The following is a 26,734-nucleotide window of genomic DNA, read 5'->3' as shown; positions in this document are numbered from 1 at the left end:
GTATTTGTGTGTGTCATCATATGCTACATGCATATGATGGTGGCCAGAGGACAACCTCTGGTTTTGATCCTCACCTTTCACAATGTTCAAGACAGCCTCTTGTCTTCTGCCTGGGAACTTCAGGGACTCTCCTCCTAGGAGTTCTGGATTATAGCTCTGAGAGCCAGCTTTACATTGGTCCTGAGAATTCACTCACTGAGCTCTGTCCCTAGCCCTGTTATCTGATGTTTTAGTCAGGGTTACTGTTGTGGTGACGAAGCACCATGCTGCAAGATGGGAAGGAAAGGGTTTATTTTATTACAGTTCCGTATTGTAGTTCATCATCAGAGTCACTCAGGGCAGGAACTTAAACAGAACAAGAGGGAGGAAGTAGCTGATGCAGAAGCCATAGAGGAAGGCTGCTTACTGGCTTGTTCAATCGGCTTTCTTATAGCACTCAGGACCACCAGCCCAGGGTATCCCCACCCACAATGGGCTCGGCCTGCTCCCATCAATCTACTAACAAGAAAGTGCCCTCCAGGCCTGCCTTCAGCCCTATCTTATGGAGGCATTTCCCAGCTGAGGTTCCCTTCTCTCAGATGACACTAGCTTGTGTTAAGTTGACGTAAGAACCAGCTGGCACATCTGCCTTCTTGCATGGATTCAGCAAGGTCGTAAGTGCCTGGCATACATGGGGGTGGGTTTTAGATGGAGACTGTGGTTCTAGAGGACACAGATGGATCGTTGGGGAATAAAGAGTTCATCAGATGCCATGGACACACAGTGGAGAAGCAACAGCATGGCAGGGTCTCTGAGGAGGAGGCAGCACCCACAGATGGAGGAGGGGTTGACTGCTTTTCTCATCCTTTGAGGATGAGCTTTCGCCATAGGAGCCTACAGTCAGGAGGCTGGGAGCGGGTGGAGAGAAGGGTGTACGTGTTGGTGTAAAGCCCCCTTCCTAGCTGAGCTGGGATCCGAACTCAGACGGCTTTGCCGTAGGAGCCATCTCCCAGTCCTGCTGCCTTCTGGCTAAGACTCAGGAGGCGGCTCAGTGCCTGACGCAGACGGGGGTTCATGGTAAGAATAGCTTCCTCCCTGTTAGCAGCAATGTCTTTTCTCGGCTTCCTTTTATGGGTCGTGAACCAGTGTGCTAATTTCCGAGAAACAAATGGTGTTCCCACCCTCTCATGAGCCCCGGCGCAAGCCTAGCCTGGGCAGTCCACTTGAGGGCTGTGTGACTGACAGCAAACTGTCCCTCAAAATAACTCATGAACAGCTTGTAGAGGTTGGGCTGTCAGAAACTCCAGCTCACAAAGAGCTGTTGCCAGCATTAGTGGCTGTCAGCTTTTTATATATAGAGACAGGGGTAGTGTGGATGAGTGGATGGTTCAAACCCAGCACGGGGGTGAGACAGTGGAGAAGCCAGTGGCTCCTTCCATATGCCAGAAAGCAGAGCTGCTGATCATCCTTCGAAGGCATTTACAAGCTCCTTAGTTGCTTGAGTTTTTTCCGTGGTCTCTTGAGATAATGATACGCGGTTCTCGGCATCAATTAGCTCCCCACTCTGTGTGAAACCCTGAGCTAGATACCTTATTTACACGCTTTCTGAGCTACAGTTTAAGTGTGGTTTTTCTTGAGGCTTCACACGTGGGCAGTTTGATCTTCCAAGTGGTGGTGCAGAGGTGGTATATTCTTGTAAGAGGTACATTCTAATGGGACGGGGTTAGGTCATTGAGGCTGTGTCCTCAGCTAGCTTCAGGGAGTTGCTGCTAACAGGGAGGAAGCTATTCTTACCATGAACTTGGGCCCTCAGCTAGCTTCTGAGTGCACGAGTTGCTAGGAAAGACTGGGTCTGATCTCTGCTCCTTTTTTGTCTTATAACCCCCCTCTGATGCCCTCCAGCTACGATTCCATCCCTCTCATATGATATACCCAAAGAAACCCTCACCAGAAACTAACGAAGGCCACTGGATGTTAGATTTATTCCCTTAAAATACAAGCTAGATAAGTCTCCTTAACACCCAGCCTCTGGTATTTTGATATAACAGTGAAAAACAGATTAATATACTCTTAAGTTTTCACAACTGACTTTAGAGGCAATTCTGAGTTCATTTTATAGACAAGAACATGGAAGGTTGGCAAGGTAGCTCTACATATAACCAAGCTCGTTTTGATACTAGTTTGTCTTGTCCCCAGTGAAGTAAAACTTCTCTTAATGCCACAAAGGACTAGGGAGGCTTTGGGTGGATTTTATTTTTACTTTCTTGAGCCCATGCTTCTGCTAGTATTAGATAATGATGGCCCTGCTCTCCCTTGAACTTCTGTCTCTGGTATTCTGGCATGCTGATGGGCTACAGATTTATGAGATACTCTGAGCTGATGGTGACTAAGTAATAGGATGTGCCCATGGCTCAAGTCACCAGTACAGTGCAATGGCAAGTGATACCTCCCACAGATTTGTAACTGTACTATATTATTCATTAAATATTTTTATATCAGCCCTAGTTGATTATGAGTTTGAAGCTGACTTCAGAATGTTGGCTTTGTTCTACATATTACTAGTACGATAAGGACTAGCAAAAGCACTTTTTACTTCTTTCTTTATTTGTTTTTCTGAGTGTGAACATAGGTATGCCACAGCACAGAAATCTGAGGACAATTGTGTGTGTGTATGGGGGGCAGCTCTCTCCCTCTATCATATACACGATAGGGATCAAACTTAGGTCATCAGCCTTGGTGGCCAGCACCCTGAGTGGGCTGTGCCTGGACTGAGATTAATCATGATGATAAGTCAGAAGTGGAGATGAGACATGATATGGTCAGGAGCTGGTGCTTATTAAGACAGGGTCAGTATGGCATAGATGGGCGCTTGGCACCGCTTCTGCCCTGCTGTCGCCATGCAGGGAACCAGCCTCGGAGGTCAAGCTGGGGCCACCGAGGGAGGGCAGAAAGCAGCACCCTTAGGTCCCTGAAGGCCACTTCTGAAGAGAATTGGCCCTAAGCTCATCTCACCTCTGGCCTTTTCAGTTACAGGAGCCAAAAAACTACTCCCTTATTTTTTGAAAGAGTTCAAACTAAGCTTTCCATTTCTCGAACTGAAATCCTAAGGGACAGATTACTAAAACAGGTTTAGAAAAATAAAGTCCATCACCCATGATTCTGCTAACTGGTTTTGTTAGTATTTTAATGTGTTTTTCCAACCTTCCCTTTCCACTGTAGCAATAGGGTTTTCTCACGGTTGAGATGAGATGGTTTGTAAAATTCTGCGCGTAGTTCAGTAATGTTAGGGATAGACACATTGCTGTGGGCCACCGCAACTTTTCCATCCTGCAGAGTGGAAGCTCTACACTAGTTAGACACCCCCACTTCTCCTGGCTCTATGAACCATTTTAATGGTATTATGTTGTATGTAGCTTCATTGACAGTCATTCCCAGTCAGGCATTGTATTGTGGCTTGTTCCTTTAATCCCAGCATTTGGAAGGCAGAGGCAGGCTGGTCTCTGTGAGTCAATCTGGTCTACATGGAATTCCAGGACAGCCAGAGCTATGTAGAGAGAGACCTTACCAAAGAAAGAAAGAAAAGAAAAAAAAAGAAAATGAAAGAAAGCCATTGCTTCTCCTCCCTGTCTTTGTTACTGTTCTTGTTTCCATGAAAAATACCCTCTTTACAAAAGCTGTGTAAGGAAGGACTTATTTCGGCTTACAGTTTGAAGGTAGAGTCCCTCATGACCGGGAGGGCACAGCCGGTCACATTGCATCTGCAGCCTGGATGCAGAGAGAGATCGATGCTGATGCTCAGCTCCTTTTCTCCTTTTTGTTCAGTTCAGGACCCCAGGACACAGGCTGCCACCCGTATTCAAGAAGGGTCCCCCCTTTTCTTTCCAGCCACACCATCATAGACACACCCAAAGATGTGTTTCCAGGGCAATTGTAAATCTGCTCAAATTGACCAGATGAATCATCAAACCTCCTCCGCTGGGTACCTTAGGCTGTACGAAGACGTTTTCATTGCCTCCTGTGCTTCAGCTGATCATCCCACAGGTAGCACTGGCCTGAGGCAAATTTATGATAATTTCTTAGTTTGAGTTTCTGGATATTAAGGAGAATAAATTCATTCAAGGCACAAGCCCAGTGTCAGACACAGACAGTTACACATTCTCAGGGGATGGTTCTCCTATGCAAGCAAAGACGGCTTCCTTGATCCTATCCTTTGTGGGAGGTTGGGGTGGAGAACACTAATTTAGTCTACTGTGTATATGCCATCAATGACACATTCATCTGTGCTCAGCACTCACCGGGATCACACAAATGAACAGCGCCCCACTGTGACCACCTGTGACTGGCTCTGAGGGCTTTCACCGTGTGAGAGAGAGATGAGCTGGAAGTTCTGGGAGTAGTGAAGGATTCTAGAGGCAGTTCTGAGCCAGGGATGAATGGGCTCCACAGAGGAACTTCTACTGTGTTCCTTCCCTCGCTGTCTCTCTTCACTTTCTCCACCCTACTGCAGTTTGGGAACACCATCAAAGACACGGCTCATTCACACATTCCTTTCTACCACAAGAAAGCTGTGCCAAAGCAATCCAAGGAGACAGATCCTGTCATCTGCTAACCCGAGGGCAGTTGTGGTGCACAGTTAGAGGTACACGGGGTGGTGATACCAGCTGTTACATTATCACAGTAATTAAGCTCTTACCTATCCACTGGGTTGGGAGACAGAGGAGATGCTTTGCTATTCAACAGCTCTAGCATCTGAAAGCTACAGGGCCAGTGGTAACCATAGGGACGGCTGAGTTGGTTGTCTATTGTCACCTATCATAGAAACCTAGAAGGAAAAAAAGTAGCAAGCTTTTATATCAGCCTAGTATCACATTGGGACACACTGTGAAAGCCACGGGGCCTGCATAGCGATGTTCAAAGTTATTCTCATCTTCGGTAGCTAGAGGACAAATTGTGCTCAAAAATCAAGCCAAACTTTGATTGCAAGAGTGGCAAAATTACCAAGGAAGATGAGGACTGGGTATGACTCAGAGGTAGAGAGTACTCGCCTGTGTGAGGACCTACGTTCAGTTCAGTCTAACCAAAAAAAAAAAAAAAAAAAAAAGGAGCAGAAGGACGTATAGGACATATAGGATGTATAGGATGTCTTAACAAGTTCCCTAAGTGAGGGTCCTGGTAAGGTGAGATCAGGACCTGGCAGGGGATGAAGCTTTTTTTAAGTGGATGCCTTTAAGACCCTGTAACCAGGCTGGAGGGGTGGCTCAGTAGTTAAGAGCACTGGCTGTTTTTGCCAAGGACCCCGGTTCAGTTTCCAGCACCCACATGTTGGCTCATAGCCATCTGTAACTCCAGCCCAGGGGATCTGACCCCCTCTTCTGACCTCCACAGGCACCAAGCATGCATGCGGTGCACAGACATACCTGCAGGCAAATCACTCAGACACATTTTTAAAAAGTTTTGATTTTTTAAGAGGAAAAAAAAACCCTGATCCTTCGGAGCCAACAGCCAACAGGTGTGTCCGTCCCCCACACAGTCATTTGTTAAGATCACTACCTCCTACTACCACCTCTCCTTGCCTTTATACCGATAGCAAGGGTCACGCTTCAGCACGGCTCCAGTGGGGCAAGACTGGACTAAAAAGGACCATTAACCAAAAGAGCTGCAAGCCACGCTTCACAGGTGGGAAAATATGTATGGGCATGGCTTCTGAGCTTGCTGGACCAAGGATGGTGACCACAGGCTAGGTAAGGAAGATTTCATGATACGGAGGAACTGATAGAAGGAATAGATACTGTACAAAGAATTTGTTCCACGGGCTCACACAGTGATTGGGGCTGAAGAGTACAGTGATGGCTGGGTGCTGGAGAGGTTGCGACTACAAAGCTCGCTGACAGTCTGGAGCTGAAAACCTAGCAGATTTCCACAGAGCCAACGCAATCCATGGTTGAACCTGAAGAATCTGGAGTGTGAAGCCAATGAAGAACGGCTGCTGTGGGGGCTGCAGAGAGTGCTCAGTGTTAAGAGCACTGCTCTTCCAGAGGACCCAGGTTCAATTCCCAGCACCCACATGGTTGCTCACAACCATCTGTAACTCCAGTTCTGGGGGATGTGCCACCATCTGTCCTCTGTTGGGCACTGCATGCATGTGTTACACAGACAAACACACAGATGAAACACTTATACACACAAAATTAAAATAAGTAAATTTCCTTTTAGAAAATAATCCAGCAGGAGGGACAGACACACTCAACAGGAATAAGCAAGATAAGGAAACAATGCTGCTTCTATCCCAGCCCTCGTCATATCCACTGCCCAAAGGCACTTCCCACTCTGGAGGAAGGTCTTCCTACCCAGAAATGGAGACCCCAGAGGTGTCTCTTAGTCACTTTCAGGTCCAAGATTACCCAATCAAGATTACCCAACACCTACCTCTGTGATTTTGGATTAACATCCTGGTAAGGCTAGCTGGACCCGATGCTAATGTAGACTAGCTCCTTGAAGCCTGGCACCTAGATGGTCTGTGGAAAATAAAGTTGAGACATCTTAGCAGAGCACCGAGGAGCAGTCAAAAGACTCCGAGTGCCAAGCGTGCCAGAGTGAATGCATTATATAAAGCAGAGAACCTTCCAGTTGATCATGTTCCCTGGGAGATTTCAGCGGACACTTTTCTCATTAAAGTAACAAGGGATGCGCTGGTGAGGTTGCTCAGTGGAGGCTGTTTTTGGTCCAGGGTTAATGGTAAGAGATGTTCTGCAAAACCGGGGTCCCTGGTGTCAATGAGATGATAGAATTCTGGAATAGCACAAATCAAGCGACAGTGCCTCACCTGTCAAAGTCTGGGTAGGTGTAATTACCAACAAGACTGCAAGGAAATCAAAGCCCGAAACCTCAGGGATCCAGAGCAGTGCTGTTTCTAGGGGTGAGAGATGTGGGTAGCCAATGAGAACACTGCTCTACCTGTGTGACCAAAAGCAACCAAGGGAAGGTGAGGAGAAGGTCGATGACAATGGGAAAAGGCCGTAATTCCCCCATCAAATTCCCAAGCCCAGGCCAGGGTCCAGGGACTGGATGTAAGGGAAGCGTGCTACTTTAAGAGAGGATCCTACAGTGTCCTCACTCCTTCTGCCATCAGGACCTGCTGTCCTCACTCCGTCCCCAGAATGGTCCTAGAGACACTTATCAGAGTGGCGTTAATCCTGGGAACATCTAGATATTTTGAAAGCTGTTGGACATGGGCCTGAGCTGACATCAATACCCTAGGACAAAATACTGTCATTGTCCATTGCTTACAGTGGGGGAGCTTTCTAGAAGTAAGTGTTACATGGAACTCATTTTTCCAGTTCTTGATTGCATAGTTGAGATGGACCTACCTAATACTAGGTTTCCTGGCTTGTGAGATAAGAGGCACTGCAGTATGAAAAGCAAAAATGGAAGTTTCTTAAGCTACTTCCCATGCAAACTGGAGTGAGACTGTATCCTTGCTGGAGTTGAAGGGATTAACACCATTCTTAAGAGCTTAAAATCTGTTGACGAGTTTGTGGGTTAACATAAAAAAGTGGTAGTCATAATCTCAGCTACTGTGCCAAACTAAGTATTTAATTTTTTTAATGTAGTGATTTTTACTTTATGAATGTTTTGCCTACATGTATATAAGTGCCCTGTGGGCATACATGCAGTGTCCACAGAGGTCAGAAGACATTGTTGAATCCCTTGGAGTTACAGATGGTTGTGAGCCACCACATGGATGCTGGGAACACTCCCCAGGTCTTCTGCAAGAGTAGCCAGTGCTCTTAACCACTGAGCCATCTCCGTAGCCCCCAAACTTAAATGTTCTTGCTAAACACATCACAACCTTTGGTAAGTGGTGGTACCTTTTGAGATAGTGAGTGTGCTATTTTCAACCTGTTAGTCTGTAGGTCAAGAGCAGTTTGTAATTGTCTAGGACCAGGAGCAGTGATCATCCATTGCTCTAGAGCCACAGCTACTCCTCCGTTCCCTGTCAACATAGCCCTGCCACAAACAAATACAGCCAAAAATATATCTTCTCGGTGTTCTGGAGAAATGTATGCTGGTCCACCATATGGATAAGATCACATTAATCACATCTAGGAGGGGGAGCTGACAAGTGTTCTGAACGGCACTGGAACCAGAGAGTAAATGAGAACTCCTACAGAAAAAAAATTGAGAGGCCGCCCACACCAATGAAGTAATAATTTAGCTGCCCAACGGTGTGGAATATGCTGGAATAGTCTCATCTAGTAAAGAGGAAATGATTGTGGTTTTCAGCCCTAGCATTAAGAAGGGACCCAGTCACACTTGGAAGGTCGCTGGATTCTGGAGACAGCGCAGACCACGGTTGTAATACTGTTCAGTTCTGTGTGTCAGATGAACCGGAAGGCGCTGGTTTCAAGACGGACTGGAGTGAGTTCCTCAGCACCTTAAGGCAGTGCTATCCCTGAGCTCACAACATGGTGTCAGAGGATAAGCATGCTGCACAGAACCTCTGAGAAGTTCTTCTAGGACAGTAGCAGCACAAACGTCAGGTGCTGAGGAAGGTCTGGTATCCATAACAGAGGCAGCCACCATTGCAACAGTAATTCTTGGTGGGGAATGAGCACGTGGCCATAGGGCATCTGGGACTGTGTGTCTAGAGCTGACCTTCTTCTAGATTGTGTGTCTAGAGCTGACCTTCTAGACTGTGTGTCTAGAAGATGGAAATGGATCTTGTCACTTCCACAAAATCATAAGCATGGGAACCACAGCAGCAATCCACCATAACCTAGAACTGACACATTTGAAACTGGTTATACCAGTGAGGTATTCTGTGTAACCAGGTAATGTACTATGCCTACTAAACAGTCCGGTTTGTGAATGAAGTGCTTTGATTGGTTGAGGTGGGCCAAAAATGGTCTCCTGTGCCATCCCACCCATTCTGGGATGTAATCTTCCTAGAAAGCAAAGCTCTGGGCAGAGCTCTTGCTCGCTGACATTGGCAAAGAGAAAAGGTGGTCCGGGACAGGAGTATTACTGTTATAAACAATGGAAGATGCAGAGAGTTCCCAGAAAGGAAGCTGATGGGAACGGCCCTTCAGCTGAGCCTTATCAGGAAAGATCCAGAATCATGGCCTGAGGGGGCGAGTGAGATATTCAGAAGAGCTTCCTTGGAAGAGACCATACATCATGGGGAATGTGAGGTCAGCACTAAAGGGAGAGAGCCTTAGGTTCCTCTCAGATCCCAGAATACTCAGAGAGTTATAGTGGCCCCATAGACAGCATGGGGCCTTGAAGGGAGAGGGAGCCTTCAATGCCATAGGACATCTGATTCATAGGCAGTTTCTGATTCTTAGGGCTTTTTACAGGATTGGGGGGGAGGGGGTAAGTTCCATACTATGTGACCTGCCTAGCCTCTATGCCATGAGTCAGGATGGAGACAGGCACTAGATAAGAGTCACAATTCAAAGCAGTCTTGGGTCTAGGCACCAGGAAGCTGGACTTGAGCACAGTTGCAAAGCAGAGGAAGAAGTTTCAAGTCTTTGTAAGAGCTTCAAGGTCATAGCTCTGTAGTTAGGGAGAGAGAGGAAGGGGGGAGGTCGAGAAAGGGAGGGGGACAGAGCTGCACTGAGGAGGCAGGGTGGCTGATGTGGGGGAGAGAGCAGAAGACAGAGGATGTGTGATCTAACAATCAGCATCCTGTTGTAGGGCCATACTCTGTTTATCTCTCCATCAGTCGATAGGAAACTGTGCCTACATACTTTCTGACTGCTACATAGACTGCTGCTCTGAACATTCATATATACATTTTTGTTTGAATGCATGTTTTCATATTTCTTGGCTGGAATTGCTATGGCACGTGATAATTCTTTTTAACCCTTGGGAATCCGCCAACCTTTTCCTTGTTTGCTATTCCATTTTATGCTCTCACCAGGAACGTACCATCTTAGTGAGTACGAAGTGATGTCTCCATTTGGTTTTGACTTTAATTTCCCTGGTGGCTGGTGAAGGGTTCAGTTGTTATACTTGTAAGCTTAAGTATGCATTAAAATCCTATTTGTTATGTTTTATGTCTCAATATTGTAGCAGGCACACCCAGAATGCTTTTCTTACCATGCTTTGGTTAGAGTATGTCCCTCAGAAGTCATGGCTTGGAAACTTAGTCCAAAAACTCGTATGTTAAAGGTATTTGGAAGTACAACCTGTAGGAGGTTACTGGATCAATGAAAAATTAGATCAATGCATTTATAGATGAATAGGTCCCCAAGGAGTTTGATTAGCTCTCATGAGCCCCTTACCACGTGCTGCGTGAACTACTCTGGGACCCTATAAAGGACTCCCCTGCAACAAGAAGAGCCTCCCCAGATGTACACCCTCGATCTTGCTTTCCCATCCTTTGGAACCATAAGGAAAAAAAGTTCTGTTCTTTATAAACTACCCGGTCTCTTCCAAACATGGTGACTTTTGCCTGGAATCCTATCTCATGGGAGGGGGAACCAGGAAAATCAGGAGTTCAAGGCCTAGTCCAAGCTTCTGTTCGGCCTGGTTAAAATCCACTTCAAAATGAAATAAATGCTGCACTGGTTAGTTTGTGACATCTCGATACACATTAGGGCCCTCTGGGGAGATTCTTCATCTGAGAATTTCCTGGGTCAGACTGGCCTCGGGCCATGTCTGGGGGGGCTGACTTGACTGTTGATTGATCTGAGGGGGCTCATCTCATCTCACCGTGGGTAGTGCCACCCCTAGCAGGTATAAGAAAGCAGGCTGAGCACAAGCTGGAGGAAGCAGGCCAGTAAGCGGCTTTCCCCTCTTGCTCCTGCTTCCAGGTTCCTGCCTTGAGTTCCTGTCCTGTTCCCTTGGTGACAGACAATGAGTTGTCCCTTTCCTCCCCAAGTTACTTTTATTTATTTATTTTTTTTTAATTTAAATTTATTTATTTATTAAGGATTTCTGCCTCGTCCCCGCAACCGCTTCCCATTTCCCTCCCCCTCCCCCGATCAAGTCCCCCTCCCTCATCTGCTTGAAGAGCAATCAGGGTTCCCTGACCTGTGGGAAGCCCACCCAAGTGACTTTTAATCATGACATTTCCCACAGTAACAGAAAGCGAATTAGGACAGGGCACTTGGGAAATGGCTCAGCTACTGAAGTGCTTGCCAGGAATACATGATGACCTGAGTCTAGATCCCTAACACCCACAAAAGTGTCAGACACAGCGCTGCATATCTGCAAGTCTGGTGTTGGGCTGAGGGACAGAGAGAAGCGGATCCTGGAGCACCAAAGAAGCAGGGGCACAGGGAGCAGCGGCGGCCATTGTTCTAGTCACGGGATGGAGGACAGCCTGCACGTCCGAACCAGACCCTCTCGCCCATCTCCTGTTACAGCCATAAATGGAACTGAACAGGCCCCGAGTGGCCCTGCTCTTCTGCCTCTTGCAGAGTCTCTACCCTCGGATTGGACAGTGGCTTCTTGAAGGCAGCCCCCGTGGTCCCCTCAGAATGCAATTAGGATGATCCAGCTGGAGACAGTCAAGTGTGTACTTTCACAAAGAGACAATCTGGATTTAATTAGGGAGAGGATTCCACTAACCCATTATTCAGTCAATTGAAAGGCCCTCTAACCTGAAGATTTGGAAATGCAAATGAAGGCAGATCCAGTCGGAGTGATTTTTAATATCTGCGCATCCGAGGGCCAGATTACAGCTCCCTCCGCATGCGCAGCCAATTCTCTCTAAACCTTTCCCCAGTAATTACTGTAAAAAGCTTTGAGATACCTTGAGCATAATCACAGTTCCGGGAAAACACATTAGACAGCACATTAATTACACCAACTGCCGAAAATACAGGGGGCGGGGCAAACAATTCCGTAAGGGTTAGGGCTGTGGGACAGCCCAGATGAAACAATGTACTTCTGCCCAGAAAAACTGCAAAAGCAGGGCATCTGGGGAGACCGTCACCTAAAACCCACATGGTCACGGGAGAACACTGCTGACGGCCTGATGGTCACGGGAGGATTCAGCAAAGCTGCTGAGCACAGCTCGGGCTGAGGCAAGGAGGAGCACAGCCAGATCCTGCAGGAGCATCTGCTGTGATGGGGGCCGGGTGGGGGTGAGCCATAAAAAGAGTCATGCAGGGGCCGGGGAGGCAGTTGGTAAAGTACCTGCAGAATAGGTATGGGAACTTGAGTTCAGATTCCCAGCTTTCACATAAAAAGCAGCAGGGGTGCTGAAGACAGGTCCCCCGAGCTCCATGCTTAGGAAGGAATGCTGTTTAAAGAATAAAGTGTCGAGCCATTCAGGAAAACAACCGACATCAATCTCTGTGCTCCACATGCACACTCACTTCGTTTTGCACACTCACTTCGTTTTGCACACTCACTTCGTTTTGCACACTCACTTCATTCGAATACTCACCTTCGTGTACATATCCCCATCACATACACAGACGCAAAGCTTCATGGAGTTTTAAGGCAAACTTCACAAAATGTCATCACAAAGGGAGCCTTAGGGTGGTGAGACAGCTAATCGGGTTAAAGGTGCTTGCTCACAAGTCTGAGGACTTGAGTTCGATCCCCAGGATCCACGCGATGGGAGGAGAAAACTATCTTTGGCAAGTAGTCCTCTGGCTTCCACACGTGTCATGTGCCTCTGAAAAAATAATGTAATTTTTTTAAAAGAGAGTTTTGATATACTCACGCATGAACTGTGCGCTGAAGACTCCGCTGGCTATGCTGGGAAATCTTCTGTTCTTCTCTCACTCGTCAATTCCCGTATGCCCCTCAAGACTTAGTTCAGGAGTTAGCTGATGGAGCGGTTAGCCTACTCTGAGATCTCCCTCCCCCTGCAAGGTCGTATGCTGACCACGGACCTCCCTGTGAAGGAAATGAGACCTTTTTCAGCACCAGCCATCCTGTCTCGTCCTTAACCTCCATCCTCCTCAACAGTCCTCCTAGATTCAACCAGTGACCAGGCGGTACCGTGTCGGATCCTCATGATGTCACGTCTGAGGTTAGACACTGTGGACGTCTGTGGACAAGAGCCATTTCCTGCCTCTCAGAGCATGTACTCTGTATCTTTTAGGTGCTGTTCTTCACTAAGGGCACTCAGGTCTTAAATTAAGGAGAACCTGTCTCTCCAGAAGGGCCAGCCAGGGAGAATGGAGCAAGGCAGAGCAAGAGGAACAACTCCACCACCTAGAGTCTCAGGAGCACATAGAAACTGCTGGAGTTTCAGTGTTAGGACGCCAGCCACAGCTCCTCACACTGCCTGAATCGTGAGGTGGGCCAGGCTCCTAGGAAAGAATGCTCCTTCCTTGCCGGCCCTCATGAGCATCCAGGCTACGTGGACCACGGTACTTCACTTTTGGGGAGCTGAGCTGGCATCTGTGCTGGGAGAAATGTAAAGTAGGCTGGAAAGAACATTCACAACAGGTGGGAGGTCTGGACTCTATTCCGGGGCTGATTATTACCCCTGACTGCTGGGGACATGCTGTTTAAAGCTCTCTAGTTTAACTTCCTCTTCCGGTAATGGGGATGAAAGAAAGACATCTGACTTGCTAGATGGAGTGGACCTGCGCCAGAAGGCTTCTTGTATTCCTTTCCAAACCTAATGTGTATTATTTTATACCTTTTTATTCTAAAATGCACCACCACAGGGAAGAACAGAGCATGAACAGAGGCTTTAATCATTCCTACTGGCCACGCAGGTCATCAGTGCAGCTCACGGAAGATAGTATCTACAGTTCTGCTTCTTATTCACAACCAGGTTTCCTCCCTAACAGGTACGCTTACCCTGGTAACCATGGCACTCATATCCTACGGAAGAGTGCAAGTCTGTTTAGACACAGTAGCTCGGCTTGATAGCCTTCAAAACAGAATATAGATGGAATCATGCAGAAGATGTTCATTTGAGCAAGGCTTATTTTGTTTAAAATTACGTTTATGAGATTCAGCTGGTTTCATTTTGTTGCCATCTACCGTTCTTGTGTACGGACATACCATAGTTTATATATTCTACTATTGGGAGCATGAACCCAGTCTGCGGATACCACAGGCAATATTGGAACTTTTGCCTTCATACATTCTTCTAAGAAATTTTGGGGTCATTGATTATGTTTGTCTTCAACTTCATGAGCAAATTATCGAAAGTAGTGGTGCCAATTTATCCTCCCATAAACAATGCAAGAGAATCCCTCTTTTACCCCACACTGCCTGTGGTGATTTGAATAGGTATGGCCCTCATAGACTCATGTGATGTGGTATGTCCTTCTGTATATGTGTTGCTTTTATTGGTTAATGAATAAAGCTATTTTGGCCAATGGCTTAGCAGAGTCAGGCAGAAAATCCAAACAGAGATATAGAAAGAGAGTAGGCAGAGTCAAAGAGACACCATGTAGCTGCCAAAGGAAAAAAACATGCCAGAGTCTTAGAAACCTTACTGGTAGGCCACAGCCTTGTGGCGATGCACAGATTAATAGAAATGGGTTAATTTAAGATGTAAGAGCTAGCTAGGAATATGCTAGAGTCATTGGCCAGACAGTGTTGTAATTAATATAGTTTTGTGTGATTATTTGGGTCTGAGCAGTCAGGAAACAAACAAGCAGTCTTTGCCTACACTCATGTGTTTGAATACTTGGTCCATAGGTAATGGCATTATAGGAGGTGTGGCCTTGTTGTAGGAAGTAAGTCACTGTGGAGGTGGGCTTTGAGGTCGCATAAGCTCAAGTCTTCCCAGTGTGACACAGACCTCTGCTGCCTGCTGATCAACATGTAGAACTCTCAGCTCCTTCTCCAGCACTATGAATGTCTACATGTTGTCATATACACCATGATGATAATGGACTAAACCTCTGAAACTGTAAACCAGCCCCAATGAAATATTTTTCTTTAAAAGAGTTGCCATGGTCAAGGTGTCTCTTCACGCAATAGAAACCCTAACTAAGACACTGCCCAATGCCAAGTGCTGTCAAGTTTTTAAAAGCTCCATTCATCTGATAGCTAGAATCCCACTGTGACTTTTCTTTGAAGAAAAGACTGGATCTCTTTCTTTTTTTTTTCCAAAGCAGGATGACAGTGCTTTATTCTTGAATATTTTCATTGTTTGCAAAAACCCCTTCAAAAAAAAAAAGGAAAAGAAATAAAAAGGCAAAATACTTTTTCTGGGACCATTCCCATTGTCAGTTCTCTGATCCAGATCTGAGTTACTGGACAATCTCATCTTATCTACTCATTTATAACTGGATTGGACAGTTGAGAAATTAAATTTAGTACTTTGAAAGTAATGTATATAAAGAGATGTTTTCAAGCCAAAGTTTCAACTGTTCACATTGAAAATATTATTAATTCATTAAAAACCTAAAATACTATTTTAAAATTTATTTTTGAAAAATTATTATTAATTATATAAAATCAGAAGAAGCAAATAAATTTGAAGAATAATTGTTATCTTTTATATTTCACTCAACTGACTGTTATCATTATTAATTATAAGTGTAGAGTATATGTAATTGAATTTTCCACATATATTAATAAATTTAAATAAAGATATGTATAGGTGCCATTTTTATTTAACTATAAGAAAATTCATAAAAACATGACTCTATAACTCACTTAAGAGTAGCAGACTAAAGAGAAAGTAATTTATGAAGAATGGATCTCTTTCTTTAAATATATTTACTGTTGGGGCTCTGTGATGGTCCTGGTTTTCCTATTTTATAAACTTTTCATCCATCTCCCTCCAAACTCCCCCCGACTCATTGCTTTATTCCAGCTCCCAACTTGAGGAGGTGTTCACTGGAAACCCACAGGCCATTCGAGATCTGGCTCTACCACTCTGAGCATGTAGCCAAAGGACACTTCATTCTACCACAGAGACACCTGCTCAACTATGTTTACTGCTGCTCTGTTCCTCATAGCTAGAAGTCGTAAACAGCCCAGGTGTCTTTCAACAAAAGAACAGATAAAGAAGTTCATTGAAAAAATGAAATCATGAAATCAATTCACAGGTTACAATTCAATGGATACAACAAGAAAAGAATCATCCTGAGTGAGGTAACCCAGACTCAGAAAGACAAACATGGTATGAATTTGCTTATATGTGGATATTAGCTGTTAAGTCAATGGTGACCAAGCTACAATATGTAGAACCAGAAGTTAAGTACAGAGTAAAAGACTATCAGGGGGAACAGATAGATCTGCCTAGGAAAGAGAACTAGAACAGATAGATATGGATGAGGGGCTAGAGTGGGAGGAGGAGGGGAGAGAGAGAGAGGAGGAAGGGAATATGGGGTGGGAGCTAAAATCAAGGGACATTTGATGGATAGTATGTAAACCTAACACAGTAGAAGTTTGCATATATATATATATATATATATATACACACATATATAATGTGTGTGTGTTTACACACACACACACACACACACACGGAAGGTAATCTAAATGAAATTGCCAAATAACAGAAGATGCAGAAACCCAACTAGCCATCTCTTGTCAACAAAAGAAGCTTCCACTCCGGGGATTGGTGTTACATCCAATTGAGCTGTTGGCCAAAGGTGTCCCATGGGAATCCTCAAACAGCCCAAGCTCTTGTCAAGTCTATAGGTTAGTCTCCACAAACTTATAGCAAGTCCTCATTGCTGAAGATAACACCTACACAAGTCAGTGAACATGGAGAAATCAAAGTGGTGCCTCCATAGAGCCTTCACTCCTACATTGGATCGTCTCTGGTGCGGGAGATACTCTATACTCTACTAAAGGAGAAATATAAGCGCAACACCAGCCACAACCCTTCTGATCTACAATGGTGTCCTGCCCGAAAAATACGCTAGTGCAATGGTGGCTAAAGCTTGTGGGAGCAACCAAACCATATCTGATTGACTCAAGGCCCACTCCATAGGATGGAGCCCATACTCAGCACTGCATGGGTGGTCAAGAACCTGAGACTAGACAGCCCAGGGACTTAGGGGAAAACTAAACGTTACTGTCCTAAAAAAAGGGAGTGATAAAATGACTCCTAATGACAGTCCACTGTATTCATAGATCAGTGTATTGCTTGCCATTGTCAGAGATGCTTCCTCCTCAAACAGAGGTAAACAAACAGATTCAAAGCCAGACTTTATGCAGAGAGTGAGAGACCTTGGAACACTCAGCCCTAAATGGGATGTCTCCATCAAATCCCTCCCCTCAGGGCTCAAAGCCTGAGGAAGAAGAGGCAGAAAGAGTGTAATAGCCAGACAGGGAGGAGGACACCAAGAAAATAAGACCCTTTCAGTCAATATGATCTCACACCTCAGAAGGCAAGGACACAGAAGTAGCATGCATGGGGTCTGCACCAGTTGGGGTGCTAGAGCTGAAGGGGTAAACGGACACATGTTCCCATCCCTAACCCAGAAGTGATCTCCAGTTAATAACCACTTTCAAATGAAAATTTAGTTTCCTCCAAGGGAGTCTCACTGAGGAAACAAACTACTTTTAAGGGTGTACCCGCTGCAGGCCCAGCCATAGATGGCCAACAGAAGGCGAACTTAATGGTATCTTTGGAGGTTCCTTGTCTCATAATGTCTTTCAAGGCTTTTCTTTTTAATTTTATCTTATTAATATATATACATATATTCTTCTCTCTTTATACTCTATAGGTCCTTTGTGCATAGATTATGACTTCCAGTTTAGTGTTTTTATGGGATTACTGTGTGAATAAGTGGGTCTCTTGTTTCTTGTGCCTTCTCTTGGGCTCTTTTCCTTCTGTTTGTTTGGCCCAATTATAACATGCTAGTTTTTGTTTTATTATATCTTATTTTATTGTATTTTATTATTACCCCTTAGAAGTTCATTTTTTTTAATAAGAGACAGAAAGGGGGGTTAATCCAGAGGAAGGGGAAACCATAATCAGGATATATTATGTGAGGGACAAAATATCTATTCTCAATGAAAGGAAAACACATTTTTACAAAAGCATATCATCTTTATTCTTACAGGTTTCTGTGAGATCCTTCTTAGGGCAGTGTGTGTAGACAATGTCTGTCTCCTTGCTGTCCTCATCTGCCCACATCTTTTAAGAGCAAAGATCTTCATGCAGAACAGTCTTTTACACTTAGTTCTGCTTTGTATCTTATGCAATTTTTTTCTACCCTAAGGTAGAAATTTTAAAACTTTTATTGGTTGTCTTTAATTTGTAGGACTCCAACTGTTGAGAATTTTCCAGACCATCTGAAATTTATTTCCATCAAGCAATATGGGAACATGTTTCTGCATGGATGCTTTCTTATTAGCAATGTGACCTCCTGAGTGTTCTATCCAGTTATGCTTAGAAGTTATATACAATCTATTCCATTTGTTCAATTCCCAATCCTTACACTAACACATTTTAAAAATTATGTTTAGATTTATTTGTGTTATACATATATCTCTTCTAGGAGAAGTCCTCTTAAACTTTTGGAGTTCTGAGACTCGAACCCAGAGCCATGGGCATGCTAGGCAAGCATTCTATCACTGAGCCACACACTTATCCTTTATCCCATTCTTTTATGAACACTTAGGAAAAATTACTTTTTATATTTACATACAAAATTTAGAATCTAACCTATGATATTTAATGAAAAAGTATTGTGGTTTCAATTGGGTTTGTACTGAAATTATTTATTAACATAGGAAAATTTAATATTTTTACAACATTGGCTTCCAATCCATGACCATAGCCTATTGCTCCTTGTTTTTTTCCTTTTAAAAATCGAGATCTCAAGTTTTTACAGTTATCCTCATTGACATCTTGTGATAAAGTAGCTATCGTCCTTGGGACCATCTCAGTGCTCTGTGATGCCAGAAGTTACCCACGTCCCTCTGTCCACTGCTACAGTCTCCCTGTAAACTTAAGCCAAGTAATCAAATACAACAAGGAACCCTCCTCTTTCTAAACCTTTCCCACCCACCTATCTGTTCCTACTTCTTTTCTGAACTAGCCCAAACACCAATCACACACCCGACATCATCTCAGCGGTAAACAGAATTCCACGGGCGCCTTCACCCTTCTTGCCGGTGACTGACTGCAGAGACTTCTCCTTGGAGCTCTCTTTACAGTTGTGCCTCTCAGGGTAATGCTTCCGCTCCAAAAAGGCCACTCTCATGATAAGGTAGTAGTTTCTCAGTCTCCAGGTTCAGTGATGTCAGTAACTCTACAACTTCCCTAACCTACACTTCTTGTCTGACTGGTTAGTTGGTTAGACACAAGCTAGAGTTATTTGGGAAGAAGGAACCTCCACAGAGAAAATTTCCCACCAAACTGGCCTGTGAGGCATTTTCTTGATGGATGATTGATGTGGGAGGGCACTGCCCACTTTAGTGGTCCTGGGTGTAAGAAAACAAGCTGAGCCAGCCATGAGGAGCAATCTAGTAAGAAGCACTCCTCCATGGCCTCTTCTTCAGTTCCTGCCTCCAGGTTCCTGCCTGGAGTTCCTACCCTGACTTCCCTTCATGATGGACTGTAACTGAAAGCTGAAATAAACCCTTTTCTCCCAAGCTGTCTTTGGTCATGGAGTTTTATCACAGCAATAGAAACTCTAGGACACTGTCTGAAGTCTAGGAGTGACTATAAGGGGACAAGAATGGACATTGACAAATGTCACCTCTCTCCATGCAAAGCAGGTTCACACATACAGACTAACATATTATCTAGGCCTATGGATTAGTGAGTCAATTTAGATATCATATCTTCTCTCAGCCTGAGATTGCTCATTTGGGATAACACTTTTCCTGGCAGACAGTATAGATCAGCTGACTTAGCACCTGTTTTAACCATATTTCCCCTACCTTACTCTAAAACAAAATGTAACAAGTGAAGTTCTTTGTGTGTGTGTGGGGGGGGTGAGTATGTGTGCAGGGGTGCACTTGCCTGTGTGTGCATGTGGAGGCCACAGGTCAACATCAGATATCTTCGTTTATTGTTTCTAGCCTTATTTTTTTTTTTTGAGACAGTCTCTCTCCAACCTAACTTACCATCAACTCTGATCTGAACTTACCATTTCAGCTATACTGGGTTACCAGAAAGTCCCAAGGGTCTTCCCCAGCACTGGGGTTACAGTGAACCCCCACTCACAGCTTCTACGTGGGTGTTAAGGATCTGAACTCAGTTCCTCCTGCTTGCACAGCAAATGCTTTACTTACTAAGCCATCCCTTAAGCTCACAATGAAATCCTGCATCCCACTCCATCTTGCAGAGAGATGGAGCCAAGACACGACATAGCTCTCGTAATGAGATATGGACATTCGATCACAAGGGGATCTTCCTTTCCTGAACACAAAGACAATGGCTAAAAAGGACCAGATACCGCATCTTACTGCTTGCCTTCTGTCTCCCTCAACTTCCCTTCTTTCTGTCTACAACTTGGCTGGGTTGCCTAGAGGTACAGAATCTATCCTACCCAGTTTAAGGAACACACACATGCGTGCACGCACACATACACAGGTGACGTGACTAGATACAAGAAGCGCAGTTCCTCATAACGACTTTGGTCAACCGTATAGTCCTAAATTTCCCAACATGATCTGTCTCTAACGGGAAAATAAGCCCCTCACCCTTATTCTTCAGTTTGCAGTGCCTTGCGCGTGCAGGGTGAGCTCTCCATCTCCGAGCCACAGCCCTAGCCTCTGCTCCTTGTTTAAGTGGTAGGATCTTCTAATGCTGTAACTAAAAGCATTCCCTGGGTCTGGAGATGTGGCAGGGATTTAATACCCAGAACCCTATAAACTATGTGTCATGGTGAATGTCTGTAATCCAGGCACTCCAGAGGTAGAGGCAGGAGGATTAGAAATTCAAGGTCAGCATATGGCTACCTAATGACATAATGCATTGAAAGTCTGACTGGGATACATGGGACCTTGTCTCACTAAATTAACAAAGATAGATAGATAGGTATATAGGTAGGTAGGTAGATAGACAGACAGACAGACAGACAGACAGATAGACAGATAGAGCTCTTTTGGCTCTTTGGGGTCCGGCCAAATCATCTCCCAAATAAACACTTGGAGTTATCATTTCTTATGAATGTCCAGCCTTAGCTTGGTTTACTTCTAGCCAGCTTTTCTTAAATTATCCCGTCTATCTTTTGCCTCTGGGCTTTTACCTTTCTCTATTTTGGTAAACTTTACTTCTTTCTCTGTGGCTTGCTGTGTATCTGAATGGCTGGCCCCTGGAGTCTTCCTTTCCTCCTCTTTGTTGCTCCTTGATCTTCCCTTCCCAGATTTCTCCTCCTCTTTATTTTCTCTGCCTGCCAGCCCCGGCTATCCTTTCTCCTGCCTAGCTATTGGCCATTCAGCTCTTTATTAGACCAATTAGGTGTTTTAGACAGGCAAAGAAATACAACATCACAGAGTTAAGCAAATGCAACATAAAAGAATGCAACACATCTTTGCATCATTAAACAAATATTCCATAGCATAAACAAATGTGGTACATCTTTATTATTCTACAACAGATATCCTCCCTAATACACTACATTATAGGGTTGTGATCAGAAGGACATTCGTTTCAATGTCCCATTATGTCTAGTGTTTAGTGATCACTTAATAAAGAGAATATATTATTACGGACCTCTGCGGTGAGTTCATGCATGAAGAAAGACTAGGAACTACTGAAGGCCAGATCCAAGAAAGTGGATCTGGACACAGAGTGGCCTCAGTACAGACTGAGTTGAATACAGACTAAACCACATTAGATAAGCTGGGTCTTTATCATAGGGTGGGTGAATCAATAGAAACTGTTCCAACTATTTTATGCAGAAAGAGACTTAATACAAAGAATGAGGTAGGTGGTTAGGATCTGTGGTATGGAGGTATTCTTCTGCCAGGCTAATGACTAAATGACTATATCACTACAGTGATCAGTATCTACTAGTGATACAGTGATCAGGACCCAGCCCCTGCTTGCACTGCTGCAGACCCCGTGACTGAACTGCATCCTACAGAACTGTACACTAGCCATCAGGACTCCATCTGCAGCTCCAACCGCGATGGCCAGAAGCAGCAGTAAGGCAGCCTCGCTCACTTCTTATTTCCAAATAACCCTTGAGTGCATAGATTTGGTAAATGCTACCTCGAAGGCAGCAGTCTACATGCAAAGGAGTATGAGAAACTCCATTTCTAATGTCCCTAGCTAGAAGAAAGAAGGATGGAGGATGCAGAAGGGATGTAGGGAACAGACAAGATAAGAGGGAGCCAAAGAGCATTTGGGGGGCAGAGAAGGGATGGGTACAATGCAGATGTTTCCTGTGATTTTTTTTCCCAGTGAGGAAAGGAGACCAACACATGAATATTTTCTAATTCCTGATGCTTTTGCAAGAATCAGTTCTGACAGGCAGGCTGACAGCTTGTGGGGGAAGGAGAAAGGCAGACCACATGTCCACATGGGTGCCATTCTCCTAGAGAAGCAGAAGCAGATAAGGATGAGCTTGGGGGAGACACACTAAGTGGGCAGTGGTGGAAGTCATATGTTCCCCTCCATTGATCTCCACCTTATTGTTTGGAGCAGAGTCTCTCTCTGAACCCGGAGCTGATGGATTCAGCAAGACCAGCTAGTCAGTGAACTTCAGGGCTCCTCCTGGCTCTCCCTTCTCAGTGTTAGGAATACAGGCATGCATCCCACACCCAGACCTTTTAAGTGTGCAAGGAACACAAACTCAGGTTATGCACATGTGACAAGCACCTTACTGACTGAGGTAGCTCCCGAATCCCATAATCTTAAAATAGCTGTCAAAATATCAAAACAAAACAAAACTAGAAGGTAAGCTAGTCTAACATAACAAATTATTTTGGGGAGATCATTTAGTAGAAATAATTACATAACATCATTGAAGTAATTTGAAGAACCAAGAGATAACAGAAGGATGGCAGTTACCTTAAACTAATATATACAATCATTACTATTCTAGGCTATAGGGCTTTCTGTAGAAAACAACAATGGGATTTTTATGGAATAGTGAAGTATCAAAATAGTCAAGACCTCCTGAGCAGCACCATGGTGACAGGCAAGACTGAGGGCTTAGAAAGGAAAAAAAGGGGGTAGGGACAGTAAGGCAGTCACTGATCCACCTTCTAAGAAGGATTAAGGTCTGGTGTGAAGGCTCAGTAGGTAAATTTGTTTGCCATGCGAGTTTGAGTTCAATCCCCCACAACCCACCTAAAAAGCCAGAGGTAGTGATACACATCTATAATCCCAATGCTCCTATGGTGAGGCGGGGAAGGGGATGGAGAGCAGACTCTCGGGAGCTCCGGCCTGGAGGACACAGGGTGGCAGAAGCAACAAGAGACAAGCCTCAAACACAAGGTGGAAAGAGAATAATTCTCGAAATTTGTCCTCTGACTACCACACATGTTCCATGGCCTGCTCACCTTGCCACCCCATAATAATAAACCAACTAATTAACATTTAAAACAAAACCACTGTCATTAAAAAATATTATGCTTATACATCATGAAAATAAACTTCAGAAAGGCTAAAGATCTAATTGTGAAAGTCAAAATAAAAAAAACTGTAGAGGGAAACAAGAGAGTGCATTGTATATCATCTTAGGGTAGGAAAGTATCTTAGATTCAAGGGAAAAGATTCCATCATAATATTTAAAATAGATAAGTTCAGCCACATTAATGCGCAAAACACATGATAACTGAGAAATCAAGTTATTGTTTGGGAGGCAGCTAATACAAAGAACACCTACGAATCATAGAGAAAGGACCAACAATTCATTGTTGGTGCGGTGGTTTGAATCGGAATGGCCCCCATAGGCTTATAGATTTCAATACTTGGTCATCAGAGAGTGGTACCACTGGGAGGGATTAGAAAGTGTGGCCTTGTTGGAGGGAGTGTGTCCCTGGGGTTAGGCTTTGAGGTTTCAGAAGCACAAGCCAGACCCAGTGTCTCACTATCCTCCTGCTATCTGTGGATCTGGATGTAGAACTCTCAGCTACTTCTCCAGCATCATGTCTGTCTGCATGCCACAGAGCTCCTTGCAGTGATGATAAAACTGTAAGCCAGCCCCAATTAAATGCTTTCTTTTATGAGCTGCTGAGGTCACAGTGTCTTTTCACAGCAACAGAACACAGACTAAGACAGGGGATAAGGAAGTCAAATAGGGAAGCCACAGAAAAGTAAGATCCAAATGGTCAGTAAAAAAGGAAGAGATAAACAGTTCATAAGTAAACAGATATATGAGAGATTAAGAGAATATGAAACATTATTTCATACTTTACAGATGGGCAGAAAAATCAGAACTTGATATGGCAGGGAATCCCATATAACCACCTAAACTAATACACTCACACTCTAGAAATCAACAGCTATTCTACTGACAACTAAATAGAAACTCTCGTCCATGTGCTTGGAGAAACAGGCACAAAAATTGTCATCCGTGGAGCTGGAGAGATGGCTCAACAGTTAAGAGCACTTGCTGTTCCTGCAGAGGACCCTGGTTCCATTCCCAGCAACCACATGAAGCGGTAACTTCAGTTCCAGGGGATCTGACACACTCTTCTGGCCTCTGTGGGCACTGCACACATATGGTACACAGACATGCAAACACATAAAATAGAAATTGTAAATCTTTTTTAGAAGAAAGAAGGAAAGAAAGAAAGAAAGAAAGATAAAGAAGACAAAATGTTAAATATGGAGGTATAGTAGGTACCTTGATGTTTGCTAATTTTTTCTTTTTTCTTTTTTACTTCTTTTGGTGCCCAAACTACCTCCTGACTTTAGGTTAGGATTGCGGTTGAAAAAACATTGAGGTCAGGCTTCTGTCTTAAGACCTCACTTGCCGTCACAGGCAGGATTCTTTGTGGAAGGGAGGGCGAAGGCACAGCAGTCCTGATCAATGTACCATGTTGTTTGTGGGTGTTGTGTATAACTAGAACCTGGGAGATTTAATCAGGCCCTTACTTCAGGTCCAAAAGATATCATCCCACTGTGTGAGTGCGTATGCATGCTGTGTGCATGGGCGTGAAGGCCAACCTCAGGTTTCACCCTTCAGGAGCTATTCATATAGCTTCTTTGAGACAGAGTCCTTACCAGAGCTTGCCGAGCTGGCTAGGCTGACTGGGCAGTGAGCCTTATAGACCCACCCCCTCAGCTTGGGATTGAAAGTGCACACCTAAGTGTCCGAGTTCTCCCTGGTCTGATATCTTTTTTTTTTTTTTTTTTTTGTTTTTCAAAACAAGGTTTCTCTGTGAAGCTTTGGTGCCTGTCCTGGAACTCACTCTGTAGAGCAGGCTGGCCTCAGACTCATAGAGATCTGCCTGCCTCTGCCTCCCGAGTGCTGGGATGAAAGGTGTGCATCACCACTGCCCGGCTGATAGCATATTTTTATAGAGATGGCTGATCATAAATGTCCTTAGTTGGGGTTCTATGCCCTGTCTGGAGTGTCCTGTATCTCTCCTTGACTCTCAGGGAAGAGCAAGCCAGGGATTAGGGAACATCTCTGGGCCCTTCCCGCCCTCCCTTGCTGCGCCTCCCCTTGTCCCACAATCTTTCTGTCCTTGTTCATTTCATTATTTTTAACTTTATATTATGAAACGTCAGAGCCATAAAATGTAGAAAGAATGGTTAAAGGAACTCTCATAAATCATCAACTGTTTCGACAATTATGAATATTAAATACTTGCCAATCTGATCTCATAGATCTCCCTGACGCTTTTTGCTGCAGCATTATAAAAGCAAATCCCAGGCACCATTTTATCTCAACCATAAATACTTCAGCTTTAGCAGACGACTTTTAAAAATGACCATAACACTATTATCACACCTAAGAAAATGAATAACAATCCCTCAGTATCTTCTAATACAATAATGCAGGCTGGCTTTCAGACCGGAGCTAAGCCCCAGCCCTGCTACCCACAACCCATGGCCTGACATCCGCTCTGTGACTAATGCCACTCCAGTCCCAGAGAATTGCTTCTCTGCTCTGCTTACCCTCGGGCTGTCCGAGAAAAGGTGTCTCCTTCCGAATGCCGAGTAGACATTAGAGCTGCTCCGCTTCTGAACTTGGAGATGGGTCCACCGCTGCGAGCCTGTGGATTTCGGTAGCAGAGCACTTCAGGAGAGAAAGACAATTAATTAACTTGTCAAACCTTTCTCTCAGAAAACGTGAATGCACTATGTTCTTGCATAATGAAGTGTCGACCCTAGTCATGTCGGAAGACCATTTTCCTGCTTCTCTTTATACTCTAGCGTTTTGGAGACGTCTGTGAATTAACAGAGTGAAGTCATATGCGGTGTCTGAGAAGTGTTTTACAAAACCAAACAATTCATGGTACTCTCTAACGTGCCACAGTTAGATGTAATGTCAACTCTTCACAATGCCAATGCTTATACTGACAACCACTGTATATTGACAATTGGTGTAAATTGTGTGCACGTTCGTGCTAAGTGGGTACACTTACGTGCGGAGAGGTCAGAGGTTGACATCAGGTTTCTCTCTGCTGTCACCCACCTTGTTTTCTCAGACAAAAGTTTTCAGTAAACTTGGGGCTCACCAGTTTGGCTGCCAAGGCTGGTTGGCAAGCTTCAAGAGTTCTTCCTCTGCCTTCCCCATGGTGGGAGTATAGATGCAGGCTGTTGTGCCTAGCTTCTTATATAGTAGGACTTTCCTCTGTGGGACCACCGACTCACAAATGACAACACGGCGACTTCTTATTAATTCTGGGAGCTTGGCCTTTAGCTTCAGCTTGTTTGCAGCAACGAGCTCTTACAGCTTAATTAACTCATAATTTTAATATACATTCTGCCACGTGG

General features: G+C 44.5%; 1 long non-coding RNA gene across 1 annotated transcript; it reads right to left on the bottom strand.

Annotated features, from left to right (window-relative positions):
• Positions 1–6,458: 6,458 nt before the first annotated feature.
• Positions 6,459–25,995, bottom strand: LOC121466225. Its single transcript, XR_005976728.1, has 3 exons — positions 25,913–25,995; positions 12,380–12,613; positions 6,459–6,494 (listed from the first exon to the last, which is right to left on the bottom strand). It is a non-coding gene; the product is annotated as an uncharacterized LOC121466225 (long non-coding RNA).
• Positions 25,996–26,734: the final 739 nt, after the last annotated feature.

Source organism: Microtus oregoni, unplaced genomic scaffold, assembly GCF_018167655.1.
Source record: "Microtus oregoni isolate MIOR12 unplaced genomic scaffold, Mior012 000032F_ref0000030, whole genome shotgun sequence".
Lineage (NCBI taxonomy): Eukaryota > Metazoa > Chordata > Mammalia > Rodentia > Cricetidae > Microtus > Microtus oregoni.
This window is presented reverse-complemented; position numbering and strand designations above follow the sequence as displayed.